General features: G+C 43.4%; 1 protein-coding gene across 2 annotated transcripts in view; it reads right to left on the bottom strand.

The window, feature by feature from the left end:
* Window positions 1–19716, bottom strand: part of CDH13 (cadherin 13) — a 1023179-nt gene that overhangs the window by 510515 nt on the left and 492948 nt on the right. The gene's annotated exons all lie outside the window — the stretch shown is intronic.

Genomic DNA, 19716 nt, shown 5'->3' on the forward strand with positions numbered 1-19716 from the left:
TTCCACCACCCCTGAGTGAAGATGCAGAGGAAGACAGAAAAGGAGCCAGTGATTTAAGGCAGAGGCAGATACAGCAATGAGCCCATGAGACGACAAAGATAGGAAGCCTCAAGCTCTCGGACTCTGAAAGTCGCTTTTGCACAAGTGAATGGAATTTGGAGATTGGGGGAAAGGTCTCTGGGAGACCCTGTGTGCTTCCACTCACTGGGAATGGAGTCTCATCCCCCTCCAGCCTTCAGAGGACCTGGGGTCTCCTCCAGAAGAGTTGAAATTTCCCACCCCCAATGGAGAGGAAAGAAATACAAACAATCCTTGTCCTGTGCCCAGGTGCAGGGTTCAGAAAACACCACCGGCAGGCTCAGCCATGTCATAAATCATTAATTATCTGTGTGTCAGAAAGCACGCGCTATGGATCTCTCTATCCCCAGCTCCTTCCCCTTCTGCCTTCAAATTGGGATAATACCCATTTGGAGGGTTGCTCCAAAGATTAAAATAGAGATAATTTAGGTAAAGAGCCAGCATCTGGGATGGCTAAACCTCTGTTAGCAAGGTAGCTATTATCAAGAACACCCTGCCACCTGTTCAAGCAAGGCTTCAACACTTCCCTGGATTCTTTTTGTTTGTTTGTTTGTTTTTTAATGTTTATTTATTTTTGAGAGAGAGAGAGAGCAGGGGAGGGGCAGAGAAAGAGGGAGACACAGAATCCGAAGCAGGCTCCAGGCTCTGAGCTGTCAGCACAGAGCCCGATGCGGGCTTGGGGCTCAAACTCATGAGCTGCGAGATCATGACCCGAGCCGAAGTCAGCCGCTTGACTGAGCCACCCAGGTGCCCCAACATTTCCCTGGATTCTAACTACCCTTCAATTCACAGTGGCTCATGTCCAGGCAGACTCACTTGACTCACCAGGCAAGCCAGGCAGTTAGGTAAGTGCCCTGGCCCTGTGACACCCACATTCCACTTAGAACTCTCCCTGGAAGCCTCCATCTTGGCCAAATATTGCACTAAACAAATATATAGTTTTGATGTTTCTTTAAGAGATAGTTTCTGTGGTTTTTGGGGTAAAGTCACATGCACCATTGAAACTCTGCAGAGGAAATCCGACCTTTTCTTGTAAGTATGGTTTCCTCTGTGTCTAATACAGTTCTCAGCCCATTCACACTTATTGGGCTCTTGTTGGGGAAACGGTGCACTGGCGTGCACATTTTGGGCCACCTGGAGAACGAAGTCCTCTCAGCCTTCCAGAGCTCACAGCCATGGGGGTGGTGGAGGTGACACACGACACAAATTCCCCCTCAGTCCCACATTTCGAGCTCCCCACTGAATTCGGCAACACAGAACAGCCAAAGCTAAGTCCATGCAATTAACCATGGAAACTTGGCTCCTGCTGGTACCCTCATTCACTTTTCTTTTTTGGATATGGCTCTGGGGAAATTACTTCTCTCAGAGCGCGATGTGCTTTTTATGGGGGGAGAGAGTTAGAATCACACAAAGCACCATAAGCAAGATCTCATCTTGTGACAATAGCCAAAAAAAAAAAATAGTCAAAAAAAAAAAAAAAAAAAAAAGGACCGGGGTCCTATTGAACAATTCTTCCAAAGGCCACAACTCCCAACAGCTCAAGGCAGCAGACCCCGAATTCTGTTTCTTCCCCATATTCTCCACAGAGATGAGCCCACAGCGCCATCCCCACATGTAACCCACACTCAGCAGTTACCTGTTGAATACTGTGAGGGAGGAATGCTGTGGATACGGAAGAAGCCACGCTGGTATCTACAAAGTCTCCTTTCCAAGGCTTTAGGGGAGAGAGGAAGGGTTCTCACCTGAGCGGGAACTAGGTTCTCTGCCAGCTGCTGTCAATAACGTAAGAGCAACTAAGAGGTCAGTGCTGACTGGTGTCTTTAGATCCATTTTGACCTTCACATTAATCCCATATGTTTTCCTGTCTCTTTTTGTTATTAGATGCCCTCCAGGAGACAGGTGGCTTTATCATCCCCATTTTACAAAATGGGCACCTGAGTCACAGAGCGGTTAAGAATTTTGGCCAAGTCTCCATAGGTCTGCATCAGCAACAGCCTAGATGAGCTATGAACACCTATGATTTATTATGAGCTTATGTCCCAGTGGTGCTAAACACTTAACATGTTTTATCTCATATGACCATCTCCAAACTTGACAAGGTAGACTCTTACTATCTCCGTATTATTGGCAAAAAACCCCTCAGGCTTGGGCAGGTTGGGAATCCTTCCCTGAGGATTACATAAGCTTTTCTTCCCCTTGAACCTTTGCTCTGAATCACTACATTAAGCAACTAGATCGATGATTTACAAAGAGATTAACCCAATAAGAACATTCCTACTCCAAACGTGCCCTGTAGGTGACCAAAAAGAGTAGATGGAGAAATGGCCACGGCCATTGTTTGGGCCAACTTAGTAATTATGTAGTAACAAAAGGGGATTCAATCAATTGCTTAGCAATTAGCCATTATGAGAAGATGAGGGGAAAGAAATCCAATTGACTGGTAGAGCAGGAAGCATTTTAAATGTCACCACAGTGAGAGAAATATTTGCAGATTTGTCTTCATAATGGTTAACTAATTGCAATCTTCAAATTTTATTGCCTTGGAAAAATAATTCATGAGACGGAGTGGTAACACTTGGGGCTATTACTCCTTTTAGCATCAAAGGGAGGCATGCGCATTGATCAATCCCTATCATCTAAGACCCTCCCCCCTGAGGAACAGCCTCCCTGGGGTAGAGTCAATGTGCCATTCAACATTTTATCATCTATATGTGCCTGGTACAATGTGGGGGCATATATATGATAGGTGCTCAAGACATGCTGGCACCTACTGATTAAAGTTGAACAGAAATGCTGGGATCTGTCCCCCAACACCGAGCTCCCCACTCTACTGAAATTCTAGAGCTGAAATGCAGCTACAACTGCAGGGAAAGTTGGTGGCTATGGATTACCTACCTGGCAGGCTACCCAGCCCCTTGTGGCAGCAGCCCTCCCACATGCCCCATGACAATCAGCTAGTGCCACCATCATTGTGTCATGATGTCCTCCACTCCTACCCACAAAGGGATGTGGTTCTGGCCAAACTGAACCTATTTCTCTGGCCTTAGATGGCTTCATTAAAGGGTATTTGCCCAATGTTGGATCAAACATTATTCTCCCCAGGCTTTTCTTCGAGAGAGGGCGGGGTGGAGGGATGCCTTTGGTGATGATGCTAGGAGGCTGTTTGTGCTGTTGGGAGAAAGTCCCCATGCAGAAGAAGAGAATGAGGACAGCATACAAAGGGGGAGCGGCACAGCAAGTGTTATTATTCAAATCTGGGACCCAGTTGGTCTAAAGCCAGATGCATCACTGGATTTCCTGGTTTGGGGGTCAACAAACACCGTTTTGCCACAGCTATTCGAATATGTTCCAGTTACACACAACCTCCTAGTTCTGATGAATACAATCCCTTTCCTGCTACTACAGTTAGTTTTGCTTTGGTTTGTTAGTTTGGGAGCAACCAAAAAAAGAAAGAACCAAAGTGTGAGAATAGAATTTGGAAGTAGGCTCCAGAGGAGGGTTAAAACTTTGAGCTAAGACTTTGGGAACTCTCAGGGAAGCTGGGTGCAAAGCAATCCTGTTCCAAGGAGAGATCCTGCATGAGGGGCTGGAGGGAGGGGCTTGCAGCTGAGTGGGATGCTGGAAGGACACATGAGGCAGAAAACCACAGAGTCCCAAAGTCAGAAAGGGCCCCCAAATTATGATGGGACACACATACACACCGATAACGCAAGTTTTCATGTTATCTGCCACAAAACAAACAAAAAAAGAGAATCTTGTTGAAACAGAGAATTGAGTTCCTTTCTAAAGATTCTGTCAAACATAGCTAATGAAAATGGAAAATGCACCATGCTGTATTACTAATGCGAGACGAGTACATGTCAGTGAACTTCTATGACAAGATTCCATCCTTAGAGTGGAAGTTAGAAATATAGCTTCACCAATGGCCTTGCTCCAAACTTCCCAGGCACTCAAGGTCTTGGTCAGTGATGTGCAAACCTGACTCCGACAAACAAGGGAAACAAAAGATAGTAGCGTGTCAAGCAGCTGAAGAAGGCACAGTAAACCATAATAATTGCTTGTAAAATTTTATGGTTGGTCATTAATCTTAACCACCTCGATTTCTAAAAAGAAAGATTCATACTCTTTTTAAGTAGAGAAAATTTGAGTTTATGGGAAATTTAATAATATTCGTGCTGATGCAATAAGAAATCCCAAAAGTCTTAAATTGTTTTGTGGACTTTGGAGTGGAGGCAGCCTGTTGTAGTAGAAAGAAGACAGGACTGAGAGACCCGTGGCCAGAGCCTGACGTGAGGCTGCGAGCCAGTCCCAAATCTCTCTGAGCCTCAGTTTCCTCATCCAGCACATGGGGGTGGCGCCAGCTTCTTTGCAAAAACCACAGGGATAGAAAAGAATGCAGCCAAGTTCACAGAGGCACATGGCCTGGCATGGAGGAACGACACTGGATAGCAGAGCTGTCAGTCATCACTCCGAACATTTTCCACACATCAGGAATCTGATCGTGATCACCCCTCTCCCTTCCACCATTGAGCCCCCACCATTTGTAGAAGCTGAGTGACTGCAGCTGCCCCCTTGCTCACCTGCTCCTCTCTCCAACCATCAGCCAGAGAGATTCTGTAAACGACACTGGATCTGAAAACCCTCCTGTGGTGTGGTTTAAAATCCTCCTGTGGTGTGGCTTTCTCTCTCAGAATAAAAGCCAGAGGCGTTCTGGTGGCCCACAAAGCCTCACCTCTTCTCCTGTCCCCTTGTTCCTTCTGTTCCTGTCCCCATCTCAGCTTCCCTGCTGTTTCCAGAACATTCCACACTCCCACCTCAGGCTTTTGCTTCCTTCTTTCCTTCCATCTAGGCTTCTTGAGCCTGAGGTAATGCCTGCACTTCACCCATCATCCCCAAAAAGGCTTTAAAATTGCAACCTGCCCCCAATCTCTAGCCTTTGCTTCCTATATCCCCTGTCACGACATTTCTTCCCAACTGGCCCACCATGTATTTCGTTAACTTTTATTCGCTGGCGTCCCTTTGTAGAAGGTGGACCCTAAGAGGGCAGGATTGGTCTGCTCTGCTCACTGTTGTATCCACACAACCTACAGCAACACTCATCACACAGCCAGCGCTCAATGCCTTTTTGCTAAGTGGGGACGTATGTCACTGAACTCCTCCCAGTCACTGTTCCTGCTCACGAACCACCTCTCCGGGGCTGCAGCAACCTGCCCACTCGCCCAGTCGGAATTTCCCCTGCCAGCACATCCTATAGGCCGTGAGGCTTCAGGACGAGCTGTCTCCCATCCAGACAGAAGAGGCTTCCATCAGAGCATCTGGGTTTGAAAGGCCAGCTTTGCCCCGAGCCACAGCCTGCTCTCCGAGAGAGGGGCGGTGGGACCTACCAAAGCTGGCATTTGAAAAAATTCAGCAAGAAACCTAGAAATGATAGGTTCATGAAGGTGCTCCAATAATGTGAATGTCCTTCTTTCTTCAAGTGGCTGTTGTAAGGATTAGATAAATATATGCTTATGAAACTATGGGTTACAACTTTTGTTTAAAATCTCCGTCTCTCCTTTTGTCCTTCTTGTCCTTCCCCGAGGCTGGCATCCTTTGACCTCTGGCCCGCTCTCCCCACCAAAACTCATTCTCCTGGGGTCCCATCCTTTCGCGTCAAGCTTTTGGTTTTCCTGAGTTACAATGAGCTCATCTGATACAAGGTTAGCCCTGAGAAATTTAATTTCTTGTAACCCATAATTCAGTAGCTCTCAACCCTGACTGTAAACTGTGGTCTTCTGCAGGGGTGGGCTAGATTAAAAAATATGAATGTACAAGATACAACTCAGAGAATCTGGTTGGAGGGGGGCTTGGGTGCCAGGATTTTTCTAGAATCTGAGTGATCCTAAGGCACTGTCAGATTCAGAACCACTGTTGTTAACCCTTCCAGGAAAGGCTAATTAGATATCTATGGGGCTTCTTGGAGACAAGGCACCTTAACACAGAGCTTTTTCCAAAGGTGAAAAATTGAAGGCATTATGGGGACAGCTTATTAGCCTCTCTGCTTCATTCAAAACATCCCTAAAATGTGCTTATCTAGCTACCAATATGCACTGGCAGCTGTGAAGGCAAATGTTCAGTCAACAACAGACACGCTGGTGTTGGTGGAGTCCACATCAATGCCCACAGATCCACATGAGCCTCTGAAGAGTCTGAGTCCACAATGATCACCCAGAAGACTGGTGAGCAAGGAGCCAGGCTCTTAATGGTGCTCACATAAAAATCTGGAGGCATATTTCATCCACCTGCCCCATGAAAATACTTGGGAAATACATAGATATGCATGAGGTCATAAGAAACAGGACTCATGCATACTTTTCCCAAGTATGTGATTGATACTTTCCCAAGTTGGGATTTATCTTCTCGATGTACTCTGGATCTTTTTTGTTTGTTTGTTTGTTTGTTTGAATAAACTATGACCTGAACCAAGAAAATACATTCTGAAATGCTATTCACCAAAAACAGAAATGAAGCAATGATGACCACAAGAAAACACAGAACAGGAGAAACTGAAACTCCAGAGGCAGATGATAAAGCTGTCTTGAGAAGTCCAGCTACTCAGAGGCCTTTCAAACTAAGACAACACAAGCTTCGACACACTCATTTCATGACTAAATGCTATTTTATTAAAAAAAAAATCAGCTCTAAGGTATAATTTCCTTTCTTCCACAAGACAGTGCAGGAACAAAAGGGAGACAACTGGTTTCCAGACATGTCCATGGATCAGACGTGGAGACTCTCAGGGTGCACGCAAGGAAGATGGCGGGGACTCAGGGGCGGAGTGTCAGATGCACGACTCAGGCCACGAGCAATGGGGAGAAAGGAGGGACTGGCTGTTCTGAGTTCTTGTCATTTACAATCCTGTTCCTGGTGATTAACCCAAACAACTGTGCCTGCTTATTTTACTGGTTATTCTTGTTCTTCTTATGATAACCCGCAAAGCATTTCCAGAAATAGGCTGGGTCAACATGTAAGCGGTGCACATTGGGTTAACTGAATAGTGATAGGAGTGGGAGTATATTGTATTTAGGACTATTCCTTAGCTGAAGTGACATTGTTCAAACACGAGAAGTCACAATTTACCATGTGAAATAAAACCACCTGTCGAATTTAAAATTCTCCAGAAAATACAGTGTTGAGCATCAGATGTGCCAAGCCAATCCTGAAGTCTCTTGCCTTTATGTACTTTTGAATCTTAAAAAAAAATGTTTTAAAGTTTATTTATTTTGAGAGAGAAAGAGAGACAGAGAGCGCGCATGCACAAGGGGGGGAGGGGCAGAGAGGGAGAGAGAAAATCTCAAGCAGTCTCCACAATGTCAGTGCAGAGCCTGATGCAGGGCTCGAACTCACCAACCATGAGATCATAACCTGAGCTGAAGTCAGACGCTTAACCGACTGAGCCACCCAGGTGCCCCTACTTTTGAATCTTTAAAAATATGTTTGGGGGCATCTGGGGGCTCAGTCGGTTAAGTGTCCGATTTTGGCTCAGGTCATGATCTCACGGTTGGTGAGTTCAGACCCCGCGTTGGGCTCTATGCTGATAGCTCAGAGTCTGGAGCCTGCTTGGGATTCTGTGTCTCCCTCTGTCTGTTTCTCCCTTGCTCGTGCTCTCTCCCTCTGTCTCTCAAAAAAATATTTAAAGGTTAAAATAAAAAGTTTAAAAAAATAAAAAATACATGTTTGGGCACATGGGTGATGATTTCTACAGCAACACAGCAACTTACTGAGATATTACTATGTACCAGGCGATGGCTTAGATGTTTCACATTCGTTCCTTTTATTCTCAGACCAAGCTTTTGAGTTACTATTATTTTTATTTTATTGTCCCATTCAGAATTTGATAGAGGCTTGAGTGATTCACCCAAAGTCACACAGCTTGTACTCCAAGAACAAAGAGTCAATGTGGTGTAATAAAGAGTACAAACCCAGAAGCCAGGCTGCTGAAATACAGATCTCAGCCCTACTATGGTCAGCTGCAGGACCTTTAGGATTCTGTATCCCAGTATCCTTATCTGTAAAATGGGGGAAATAATAACCCCATAAGGTTACTGGAAAGAGACAGGCTGACACACACATATATGTACATATATATGATACACATCTAGAGTGCTTAGATATCACAGACACTAAATGAGTTAATATCTGTATAGTACAGGGCAAATCTACAAATGTCAAGTACTATTCCTATGATCATCAACATCCACTCTGTTCTTCCATTTACACCCCAGCCTTGATGTCTATGAATCTCTCTCCTCTCACTGCCCTGCCTTTGCTTTTACAGGGTGCTTCTTTTGATACACGGAGAACAGTCCTACTGAAAGAAAAGGAGTCAATGGTTTCATTGTTTTAAGAGTTAAGGTACAGGCCTATTACTGAATTCAGCAGATGAGAATTAAAAGCACTGTTGTGAAAGCTTGGCTCTCATACGCCCTTCAGACAGTGAAATTTAACATGAAAGGATCTGACCTTTCAAAATTTTCCCAATGTGCTTAACTACAGAGGCTATGGGATACTGACCAATACGATGGCAAATACGTTCCCTCTTGGACGTCCATTCCATTCTCTCCAGTCTGTGACTTGGCGTGGGTGCTGATGTTCAAACTAAGAAATGGTGATGCTTTAAGGATGTCTTACCCCTGACTTTATGGGTTGGGGAGGTGGCTGAGCAGGTCCAACAAGATGGGGCTCTGCCTCCAACCTTCTTACCTTCTCACTTCCAGCCAAAGCCAATTCACCTGTATCTGCTTTACCTATAGGATCTTTGGGCAGGATTTTATTCAAAGAGCACATGTTGACTCTCAGAAAACTTTTGACAGCTACTGGTTTAGATCCCTTCCAGTTCTGACACTGTGATGTTCTAAGATCAGACAGCTGGCTTCTGACATGGAGCCTTGTACACAAAGTGCCCCCTTGGACAGCAGCAGTGACAGGTGCTGTCCTTTGGGGGGAGGGACACTGAAGCCAGAATGAAATGGAAGCTGGCCTGAACACACATTGGCTTTTTAAAGAAACAGAGATTGCTAATATTCATATTCTAAATGATGCTGCTAAAAACATCCCAAGAAAAGTTGAGTTTAATTCCACCAGTTGAAGCTATAGTAATATTACCGGATTTTTCTAAAGGACTTGGTGTGTGCCCAATTCCCATGTGTAGCATATAACTCACAGATTTAATTATAGATCTTCCTCAGTCACTAGTTCCCTAGGAAATAAATCCATGGCTCATGTCTTGTGCATGGAAGGTCATAGCAAGAAGATAAATATTTTCTGCATTTTGAAACTTTATCTAGAGGTCACAGGTCTGCAACTCAGCAGATGAGAGCTCTTCAGACAATAGCCAAAAGCTTCTATGTTTGACTAATATCAACGATACTTAAAACCTTTTGTGTTTATCTCAAATAAGGCACTTCCCACTTAAACGATTGGAAATTTTCACTATATCTCTTTTCCTTTTTTGAGGCTGAACTACAAATAAGATGAGAAGTTTCTTTAAATGTTTCTTCCTGTTCAGTTAAGATAAAAGCAATGTTTATAATAAAGAAAAGGAACATTATCTGAAAAATCCAAGCTAATTTTAATCGCGTGACCTTTGCAGGTCAAAGATCTTTCTTCATCTGGAATCATGCGGGAAACTGCCACAGCTGGCCAGTTATGCTGAAAAACTAAAACAGGAGTCCAAGCAAAAAGCAGAAGATTCCAAAAAGCAGAAGTACAAATGCCTTCAAATATATATGAAAAAAAAAACATCGGAAACGAAAGAGACAGATTTTTCCTTGTGACTCAGGGAAGTCAGGCTCATTGTACTTTATAATTTTGTGTATGTAACCTTCTCTGAAATTGGTTTCTGCTTGTCCCCATTAGTGGCACTAATGTTTTCAGTCCTGTGTGAGGATGAAATGGGAAAACCTAAGGAAAGTACTTTGGAAACCCCAAAGAGCTACATAAATGGTGGCTATCTCAATTAGGGTCTGTACCATAAATTCTTAAATGCGATACTTTTGATCACAGCATGGCAGGACTCACAGAGGGTTTCGAGTGTCTGCGTATTTTAAATGACAGAGCACAGAGATTAGGAGCAATCAAAGTCTTCTTCACCTTTTATGAGGAGACCATGGAGACGATCATGGAGACCGTGAAGTGAACGACAGTCCCATTCCATGAAACTCACTGAAGCATCCCAGAGGGATTTTCCCAGCAGAGCACAGCAAAGCCATGGCAGAGAGAAGACCGAGGGTCCAAACCTGGCATTGTAACAGTTTTAACTTCTCAGTGCAGTTTATGGCTTTGGTGGGAGACCAGATGCGTCGGGACAAAGCAAGCTTTATTTATCATTGTTTAGCGAAAGACCCAAGTGAGGAGGAGGAGACTATAAGGGACCTAAGGCATGAATAGAAGGGAGGCTGTCATTTCCTTTCTCAATGCATGATGTATAAGTTGCTATTTCTCAGTTTAAGGGTCTCTATCAATTGTTAATTAGGATATAGCTAATAGGTCTTGAGGAGTAACTAAGTACCAGGACACATATATTCCTCGTATGTTCTCATGCAGTGGCACAAACAGCCCTGTGACACTGGTAGAGCACACTTGGAGGGTAACTCAGCTCAGGGTTCCAGCAAAAGCATACGACAGATGGGCCCTATGTCAGGTCTCGGTGCCCAAGGTCTGCTAGTCACCATGTGGTGAGAAGGACATTTCCAACGGTTCTGCAGGCAGCCTCTCTGTGGGCCATCTATGCGAATCGTGATCCTTCTCTCTCCAGACACACACACACATGCACATGCACACACACACACACACACACTACCTAACATTTCAGATGTTTAGAGGCTCCTTTAGCCCTCCCGTGGGCAAAGCTCAAATACACCAGGTTAAGAACGTCTGTTCCACAAACCTTACTGGCTCCTGGTTGACCTTCTGTCTTCCTCCCTTCATTTCAACAAGTAGCTCAACTCAACCTTCCTTAATTTCTCTTATTTTGGGCTATAAGACCAGCCAGACATAAGATTCTGGCTTAAGCTCATTTCAATGGTAACATAATGGAGGGGTGTTTTTGCTTTACTGAAGCAAAGCAACTGTGAAGTCCTACAGCCCAAAATGTGCTCAGAGAAGTTTTAAACCTAATGGGACGTCTGGCACTTTCCACAGCCGTGTGTTCCCTCAATGGCGTCCGTGGGTACTTGAGCCAGAACCGCCTAGAGCTGGCTGTCAAGAAAGAGCTCTTTGGGGCACCTGGGCGGCTCAGTCGGTTAAGCATCCAACTCTTGACTTTGGCTTAGGTTGTGGTCTCGTGATCATTGGAGCCCCATGTTGGGCTGTGTGCTGACAGCATGGAGCCTGCTTGGGATTCTCTCTCCCTCTCTCTCTTCTCCTCCCCCCACTCTCATGTTCTCTCTCTCTCTGTCTCTCTAAATAAATAAATAAATAAATAAATAAATAAATAAATAAATAAAAGCAAGCAAGCTCTGGTCCCCACTAAGGAACTACTAAATCTAGACAGGGGTGGGGTGGGGCCTCATTCAATGCTGTGGAAAAATACCTTGTCAGTTTGGGGGATACTGCCCTCAAACACCCCCTTTGACTGAGAAGAAACTAAGTACCCAGATACTAAATGACTTGCCTGACGTCTCATTTCCCGTTGGCAGCAGACCCAGGCCTGGGCGCGATGGTTCCTGACACCCGTCCACACATTCCTATCTCAAATACCCAGCCGTGTGATCAAAATTCAGTCAATGGAACGATTCATTTAAACACATCATTGTGTTGAGAAAATGAATTTGAAATGCTGGATGCTAGTGCAAAATGAAATATCTGTGATTTAGTTCTGTAAACCAATAATGTCCCCAAATAGGATGCTCATTAAATCACTAAAATCATGATGCACGAATGTAAATCTGCTATAATGGCTTCATTTTAGAGAAGTCCACTTTTCACAGGATTGTGCTTTCTCTAATGAGGAAAAAAAAAAGAATCACATTTTGTTGCAAATTGTGGATTAAAATAAATAAATCAACAAATGACTACAGCAGCGTGGATTAAGCGGCCTTTGTGTGTTTGGAAAAACCATTATCTAGGATGGCCATTTTGGGGGGATTAAAGTTGGCATGCACGGTCTTAACAATTATGTATAGGAAACCGGGGCACGGTTTTGGGGATCCGGACAGCTCCAGGATAATCTGGGATGCAAGTGCCCTGCATGCTTGATGTACGATGTGCAGGGACACACAATTTGAATGTGTGATTCATTTTAGACGGTAGCTTACAGGATGGGGCACCTCTTTACAGACCTAATGATGTCCTGGCCGTGGCTGCTATTGTGTTATGTGTCCTGGAAGAAGGGTCTGAAGTTCCAGGCCATTTATTTGGTTCCATTCCTTGACATCCTTTTCTTCTTTCTTTTCTTTTGTTTTCTTTTCTTTCATTTTTTAATCTTTATTTATTTTTGAGAGAGAGAGAAACAGAGCACAAGTGGGGGAGGAACAGAGACAGAGGGACATACAGACTCTGAAGCAGGCTCCAGGCTCCGCACTGTCAGCACAGAGCCTGATGCGGGGCTCGAACTCATGAACTGCAAGATCATGACCTGCGCCGAAGTTGGACGCATAACCGACTGAGCCACCCATGTGCCCCTTTCTTTCTTATTTTTTTTTTTAACAGACCATGATATTCTTTCCTAAGACAGTTTCTAGTTAGTGGCTGTTGTTGTTGCTGTTTTTCTAATCACATCTTCATGAGGGGAAAGACGTGGGAAGAAATATATCAATGATCTGATTTTAACTGATTTTTCCACTTGCATTTACTTCTTCCAAAGACTACAACAGCAGGAATAAACTCATCTCAAAACCATTCCAATTCTCTTAAAAAATGTTGATAGATTTAATGCCGTGTGATGAAGAGAATGATTTCATATATAAAAACCTTATTCTGAGCTGCCATGAACCTGAGGAAATTTAAAAATTCATAATCACCATGCTCCGAAGTCACTGCGTTTTGGCAAATTCATGTGTTCTCACTAACGAAAATAAAGCTTACTTTGTTAGGGAGGGAAATCACACTCTCGAAGCTACAAACAGTGAACTGCAGTAAGTCTACGCATTACCATCCTGTGCCCACACACGTCATTGACAGGAAGCTAGTTTCCATTCATTTCCGCCTTATCAGCACTTTCAAACTTAATAAAGTAACCTGCTTTGATATGAATATGTATTGAACGAGCCTTTAGTTTTGATGCTAAGGACTGCTCCTTTGAAGTGAAAAATGTAAATGATTTCTATTTTATCCTACATCTAGAAGAAATACAGGTAATGGAGAATTCCAGATTCCGGAAATGTAGAGAGCTGAATTTCCACCCTGGCTCAGTGACATACCAGCTCCGTGACTTCAGGCAAGTTGTTTAACACCCCTGTCAGTAAAACCGTGGTGATGACTGTACTTATCTGAGAGGTTTGGAAGAAATAATGAGGCAACAGCAGGTGATGCTTTGGACACTGCCTAGAACATAATAAGGACTCCAGTCTAATGGGGATATGGATTTCACATCAACTGGGACCTAGAAATCCTGAAGGCTGCCCTGCCCCCCTTCCTGACTTTTCCAATGAAGAGCCTAGCTCCACACTAGGCCAGGCCATCACCACACTAGCTCTGATGAGAGATTCCAATTCCAGAATGACTAAACCATGGCCCCATTCATGAAGTCATCATGCAAACAGGTCCTATGCAACAAATATTTCTGCAAAAATATACCCCCATATTTGGCCAAGGTATATTCTTCTGTACAGTGAAATGCATGGGTCCAATGCTGTAGAAGATAAATACATGTTTTTTCTATGAGGCTTCCAGAAGGAACTTTAACAATTAGAGGGGAGTAAGTAGGGGGTGCCTGGGTGGCTCAGTTAGTTAAGCATCACACTCTTGATTTTGGCTCAGGTCATGATCTCACGGTTTGTGAGTTCTGTGCTGGCAGAGCAGAGCCTGCTTGGAATTCTCTGTCTCTCTCTCTCTCTCTGCTCTTCTCCAGCTCTCTTTCTCTAAATAAATAAATAAACTTACAAAAAAAGAGGGGCTGGGACACCTGGGTGGCTCAGTCAGTTAAGCATCCAACTTCGGCTTAGGTCATGATCTCATGGTTAGTGAGTTCTAGCCCTGTGTTGGGCTCTATGCTGACAGCTCAGAGCCTGGAGCCTGCTTTGGATTTTGTGTCCCCATCTCTCTCTGTTACTTCTCTGCTCTCTCTCTCTCTCTCTATCAAAAATAAGTAAAGATTAAAAAAAAAAAGAACAGAGCAAAGTAAAAGTGCAGGGCGTAGGGGAGGGGCAACCAGGCTTTTTGTGTATGTTAATGAGCACTAATTAAAGGTATTACTTGGGTAAAAACAGTGGAAGATGAAAAAAATAAAGCCAATCTGTCAACAACAGTATGGACGGATTCTATAGACATGAGCTGTGATTGTTAGGGTCGTTAGCAGACATTCTGACATTCAAGTATAAGGCATTATTCATGAACACAGAGTGGGCAAAATTATACAATCCATTTAAATAAAATCAACCATATAACAGTTATAATTCATTCACAAAGTGATCATTTTTAAAAATAGAAAATTGAATTTCAAATCAGCATTTTAATGGCCCAGTGATCCAAATATTAAACTGATAATCAGGTCACAGTGATTTCCATGAGTAGCTGAAAATATTCTTATAATTCTATAATGATCTATGAAATGCCAGAAAAGTCACACATTCAGAAACATACTGTCCAAAGTAGAATCCTAGACTACCAGTGCTGGAGGGGACCTTGGATATGATTTAAATCAGTGGTTCTCAGCTCCAGGTGATTTTGTCCCCCAGGGGACAACAATGTCTGGAGACAGTTTGGTTGTGGCAGAAGGAGGGAGGGGGCTGCTGGCATAGAGTGGGTGGAGGCCAGGGGTGCTCCTCAGGACAATACACAGGGAAGCTTCCACCACAAGGAACTATCTGACCCCAAATGTCAACATTGCTGAGGTTAGAAAACTCCCTTTTACACCATGCTGAATGGTGAAGCCCCAACCATGGTTTTTCATTGACCACCAGGAAGTTGTTGACTGAATTTCAGGGCTCCTGGCACCACTTCTGTTTCTCTGCTAGGTTTTACATAGCTCTTTCATTCCTGTCCATCTGCCCACTTGTCCTCAAATCTATCACTTAAGATTTATTAAATGCTTATCATGTACTTGGCAATGGGAATATAGAAGTGCAATGAGACAAGCACAGTCTTTCTCGTCTGCATTCATAGCGTGGCGGGAAAGGCAGATGTAAGGCAGATAACAATCAAGCAAAGAATTGTTATTGTGATAAATGCCGTATGAGGACACACAACCAGGGGAACCCAATTCGCTTTGACATCTCCTTGTTCCCAAGCCAATTATCCTTATTCTAATACTCCACCATGCATTGAAATACCCCCGAAAGAGATTTTGGGTGCCAGGTATGGGTCCTGGCAAGTAATCCTATAGAATAGAGGGGATCCAGCAACAAGGTTGGGGATATCAGTAATGGCCACCACTCACTGGAAACTTACCATGTACCAGGCAATGTACATTTAATTACATTTAATCCTTTCAACAACACCAAGGGGTAGGTACTGTTACAACACGCATGTGATAAACCTCCACATTTTGGGAGCTATTAGCATGGTTTGGGGATATGCCATGGTCTGTCATAGCTGACTTAAATGTTAAGGAAAGTGACTGAGTTTGGCTGGCTCATTCCGTGAGGGCCTTCATTGTGATGTAGTGGACTTGGAGTCAGTGTATAACTGGTGATTAGATATTTAGTCTCTGCCCTTGAGGAAATTAACTGGGGGGAAGTAAAGGTAGTTTGAAGCAATAACATGAGCATGACATGGATTTATGGGCAATGTTATCAACTGCCATATTTAAGACAAAACATAGTGCAAAATTTATAGTATATGTTTGAGGCTTGGAGGTATGTCCTTAGAACTGCTGTCCAAAATGGCAGCCACTAACCACATGTGACGGTTAAAATGAAAAAAGATTAAAAATCCATTTTCTTAGTGTTACACCAGCTCCATTTCAAATGCTGTGCAGCCAGATATGGCTAGTGGTTACTATCCTGGATCCGCAGATATAGAGTATTTTCATCAGCACAGGAGATGTTGTTGTACTGCCTTAGAACATGGGGTAGCATCCAAGTGTAAGAAACCTCTTAATAGTTGTAGGATGACAGTGTTCTGCTGATAGTTTGGGACCTAAGACCATCTCTGACTAAGGCTGGTTGGGGAAGAAGAGCATTGAGGATTTGCTCAGACCCAGATCCCCCATAGACAATAGATATATATGTCCAGGAATAGGATAACTTTGGAATGAGAAGGATCATAAGAGATTATGGTCAATGCTTTCATTTCATTAAGAAACTAAAGACCTCTATCCCAAACCAAATATATCCACCTTCAGCCCCTCTTCATGCCAGGAATTCCCCTTCCAGGAATCTATTCCTTGGAAATAATTTGGGATATGCACAGAGTTGAAGCTGTTCAGTGGAATGATATTTACAATTGGAGAAAAACTGGAAACCCACCACATGTCTAACAATAGCTAAAACACATATGGAACAAACTAATGCACACCTTCAAGTCCAATGGCATATAAATCATCTTGACTTAGGAAGGTGTTAAAGCATTAATTTGAAAAACAGGTTGCAGGGGCACCTGGGTGGCTCAGTCAGTTGAGCATCTGACTCTTGATTTCGGCACAGGTCATGATCCCAGAGTCATGGGACCAAGCTCCACATTGGGCTCCATGCTGATCTTAAGATTCTCTCTGTCTCCCTCTGCCCAACTACCCCACTCATGCTCTCTCTCTCTCTAAACACACACACACACACACACACACACACACACACCACAAACAGGTTGCAAAAACAGTAGGCATATTATGACCTTACTTTTGTGAACATATTATATACATATGCGAAAAGGTATAGAGATGTAGTAAACATTTGATGTGTTGGTGATCCCTTTGGCCAACAGGGTAAGAATGATTTATTTTTCATTTTCCTTATTTACATTTTCTTATGCTTTCTCAGTGAGCAAGCATATCCTCAAAACTAAGGACCAAGAAGACAGAGATTTGTTCAGTTACTTAATGGCCACCAACTCCTAATGGGGACTCTAATTTGCCCGATGATGCCCCTGCAACCTATACAGCCTCTCCTGGATCTTCTGATCTGTCAGTCCTTCCCTTGTTCTCATTTTCCACACTGCTTCATTAGAAAAAGAAATAGGGGCACCTGGGTGGCTCAGTTGGTTAAGCATCTGACTCTTGATTTCAGCTCAGGTCATGATCTCATGGTTTGTGAGATTGAGCCCTGTGTCAAGTTCTGCACTTGGGATTCTCTCTCTCCCTCTCTCTCTCTCAAAATAAGTAAAATAAATTGCATTAAAAAAATAAGAAGAAATAGAGCCAAATTCATAGCGACTGTGAGATTGTCTTCACCAGTGGGCTACAGCAGGGGTTGAGAATTTAAGTCAGCATCTATAACCAAATCAGTATATTAAATAAATTTGCTGTGACCAGCTCCATGTAAAATACAACAGAATCTAAACTTTCTCTCTGTTTCAGAAACATCTATCTTAATTTCTTCTATCTTAAACAATTTAGAACTGATACTCATAACCAAAAATCATATGCATTATTCCTTGGTATGTTTAAGAGTAAGGCGAGACTCAGAAATAGAGCTACTTAAGAGAACTTTCTGTGATGATGGAAATATTCTTTATCAGTGCTATCCAATATGGTAGCCAAGAGCTATATGTAGCTTTTGAACACTTGAAATACGGCTGAGTGGGGCTGAGGGACTGAAGTTTAAATTTAAAAATTTTTTAATGTTTATTTATTTCTGAGACACAAAGAGACAGAGTATGAGTGGGGGAGGGGCAGAGAGAGAGGGGGCACAGAATCTGAAGCAGGCTCCAGGCTCTGAGCTATCAGCACAGAGCCCGACGTGGGGCTCGAACTCGTAGACTGCGAGATCATGAACTGAGCCGAAGCCAGACGCTCAACCGACTGAGCCACCCAGGAGCCCCTAAATTTTATATAATGTTTTAAAGTTCTTTCTTTTTGAGAGACAGAGACAGACAGACAGACAGACAGAGAGCAGGGGAGGGACACAGAGAGAGGAGAGAGAATCCCAAACAGGCTCTGAGCAGTGCAGCGCCTGACATGGGACTCAGTCTCATGAATGCTGTGATCATGACCTAAGCCCAAACAAGAGTCAGTTGCTTAACGAACTAAGCCACCCAGGCTCGGCTAAATTTTATACAATTTTAATTAAGTTAAGTGTACATTTAAGTAACCACGTGTGGCTAGTGGCCACCATACTGGACAGTGCAGGGTTGGAATCTAAATTGAGCACCTGCATAATAGCATGAGGACCCCCTTCGTGGCCAGGAAGGGCAGTTTATTCTAGCTTGGAGAGGTTCTGAACAACATGAAAGTTCATTTGCTTCGACTTTGCTTCAACCCATAAAGCTTTAAGCAATTCTGAAGCACTGGTCAAGATAACTGAAACATATCGGAAAGACAACTGAATTTTTCTTAAAGAAAAGGTAATGCCAAGTAAAACGACGTGACTTATGAGCATCTCTGAGAGGTATCATTAGATGCAGCATTAATAAAAAGGGATACATTCTGGAGTGAGATGGATGGTAGGATTCAGGATTCAGGACATGCTTTAGTGATTTACAGATACTGAGCTGACCTGATCTTTTTAAGAAACCCATTTCCTCCTGAACTTGATAAGCCTCCGAGTCCCCTGCAATGGAAATGTAGCCGAGAGATGCTATAGGAGAGACTTCACACCAGCCAACCAACCTCAAGGTGTTAGATTTGGGGTCTGTGTGTGTCTGTCCCCATAAGTCTCCCCTTTTGGAATGAAAACTGAAAGATTGTTGAGATTGTCTGGCCATATCTCTACTTGTTGTTGTGATGGTCACTTTGGAGTATCCCAGGATGTGCCTGTTCTTTATCACAGCTCTAGGTCATAAAAAACAAGAAGCAGCTTCCAGTAGGAACTCCACTGGTGGAAAGATGTGGGTCAACAACATGGGTGGTGGGAAGGTAATAAGACAGAACCTCAGATTGGGGTTGACCCTCCATGTTTGTTTCCTAAGGACAGATGTCACCAGAAGATAGGGAGAATCATGGAGTTGATCTGTTTCTCTGTGTATGTTTTTCAAAGATTTAATCAGTAAAAAATTGATCAGTAAAAATATAGGATATGCCAATACAATATCTGGGACATACTTATGCTAAAATGTTAGTCATTATTTTTCTGAAATTCTAATTTAACTGGGTCTTATATTTTACCTGGCAACTCTATCCATGAAACACCAGTCCCAAGAGATCTCCCATGGTGAAAAAGGGCCCTGCAGTTAACTGTGCACTGGAAAAGCCGCTTCCTTTGCAACCCTCTAGAAGATTCCTCAAGATCATAGCATACGGAAAGCTCTGAGGAGAGTGCTATCGAAAATACTTCCACTCTCTTTAACACAACACTGTCCAAACTTGTGAGAACACAGACCCAGCAGTAAAGGGTCAGACTGCCTGAG

This window comes from Acinonyx jubatus, chromosome E2, assembly GCF_027475565.1.
Source record: "Acinonyx jubatus isolate Ajub_Pintada_27869175 chromosome E2, VMU_Ajub_asm_v1.0, whole genome shotgun sequence".
In the NCBI taxonomy this organism is placed as follows: domain Eukaryota; kingdom Metazoa; phylum Chordata; class Mammalia; order Carnivora; family Felidae; genus Acinonyx; species Acinonyx jubatus.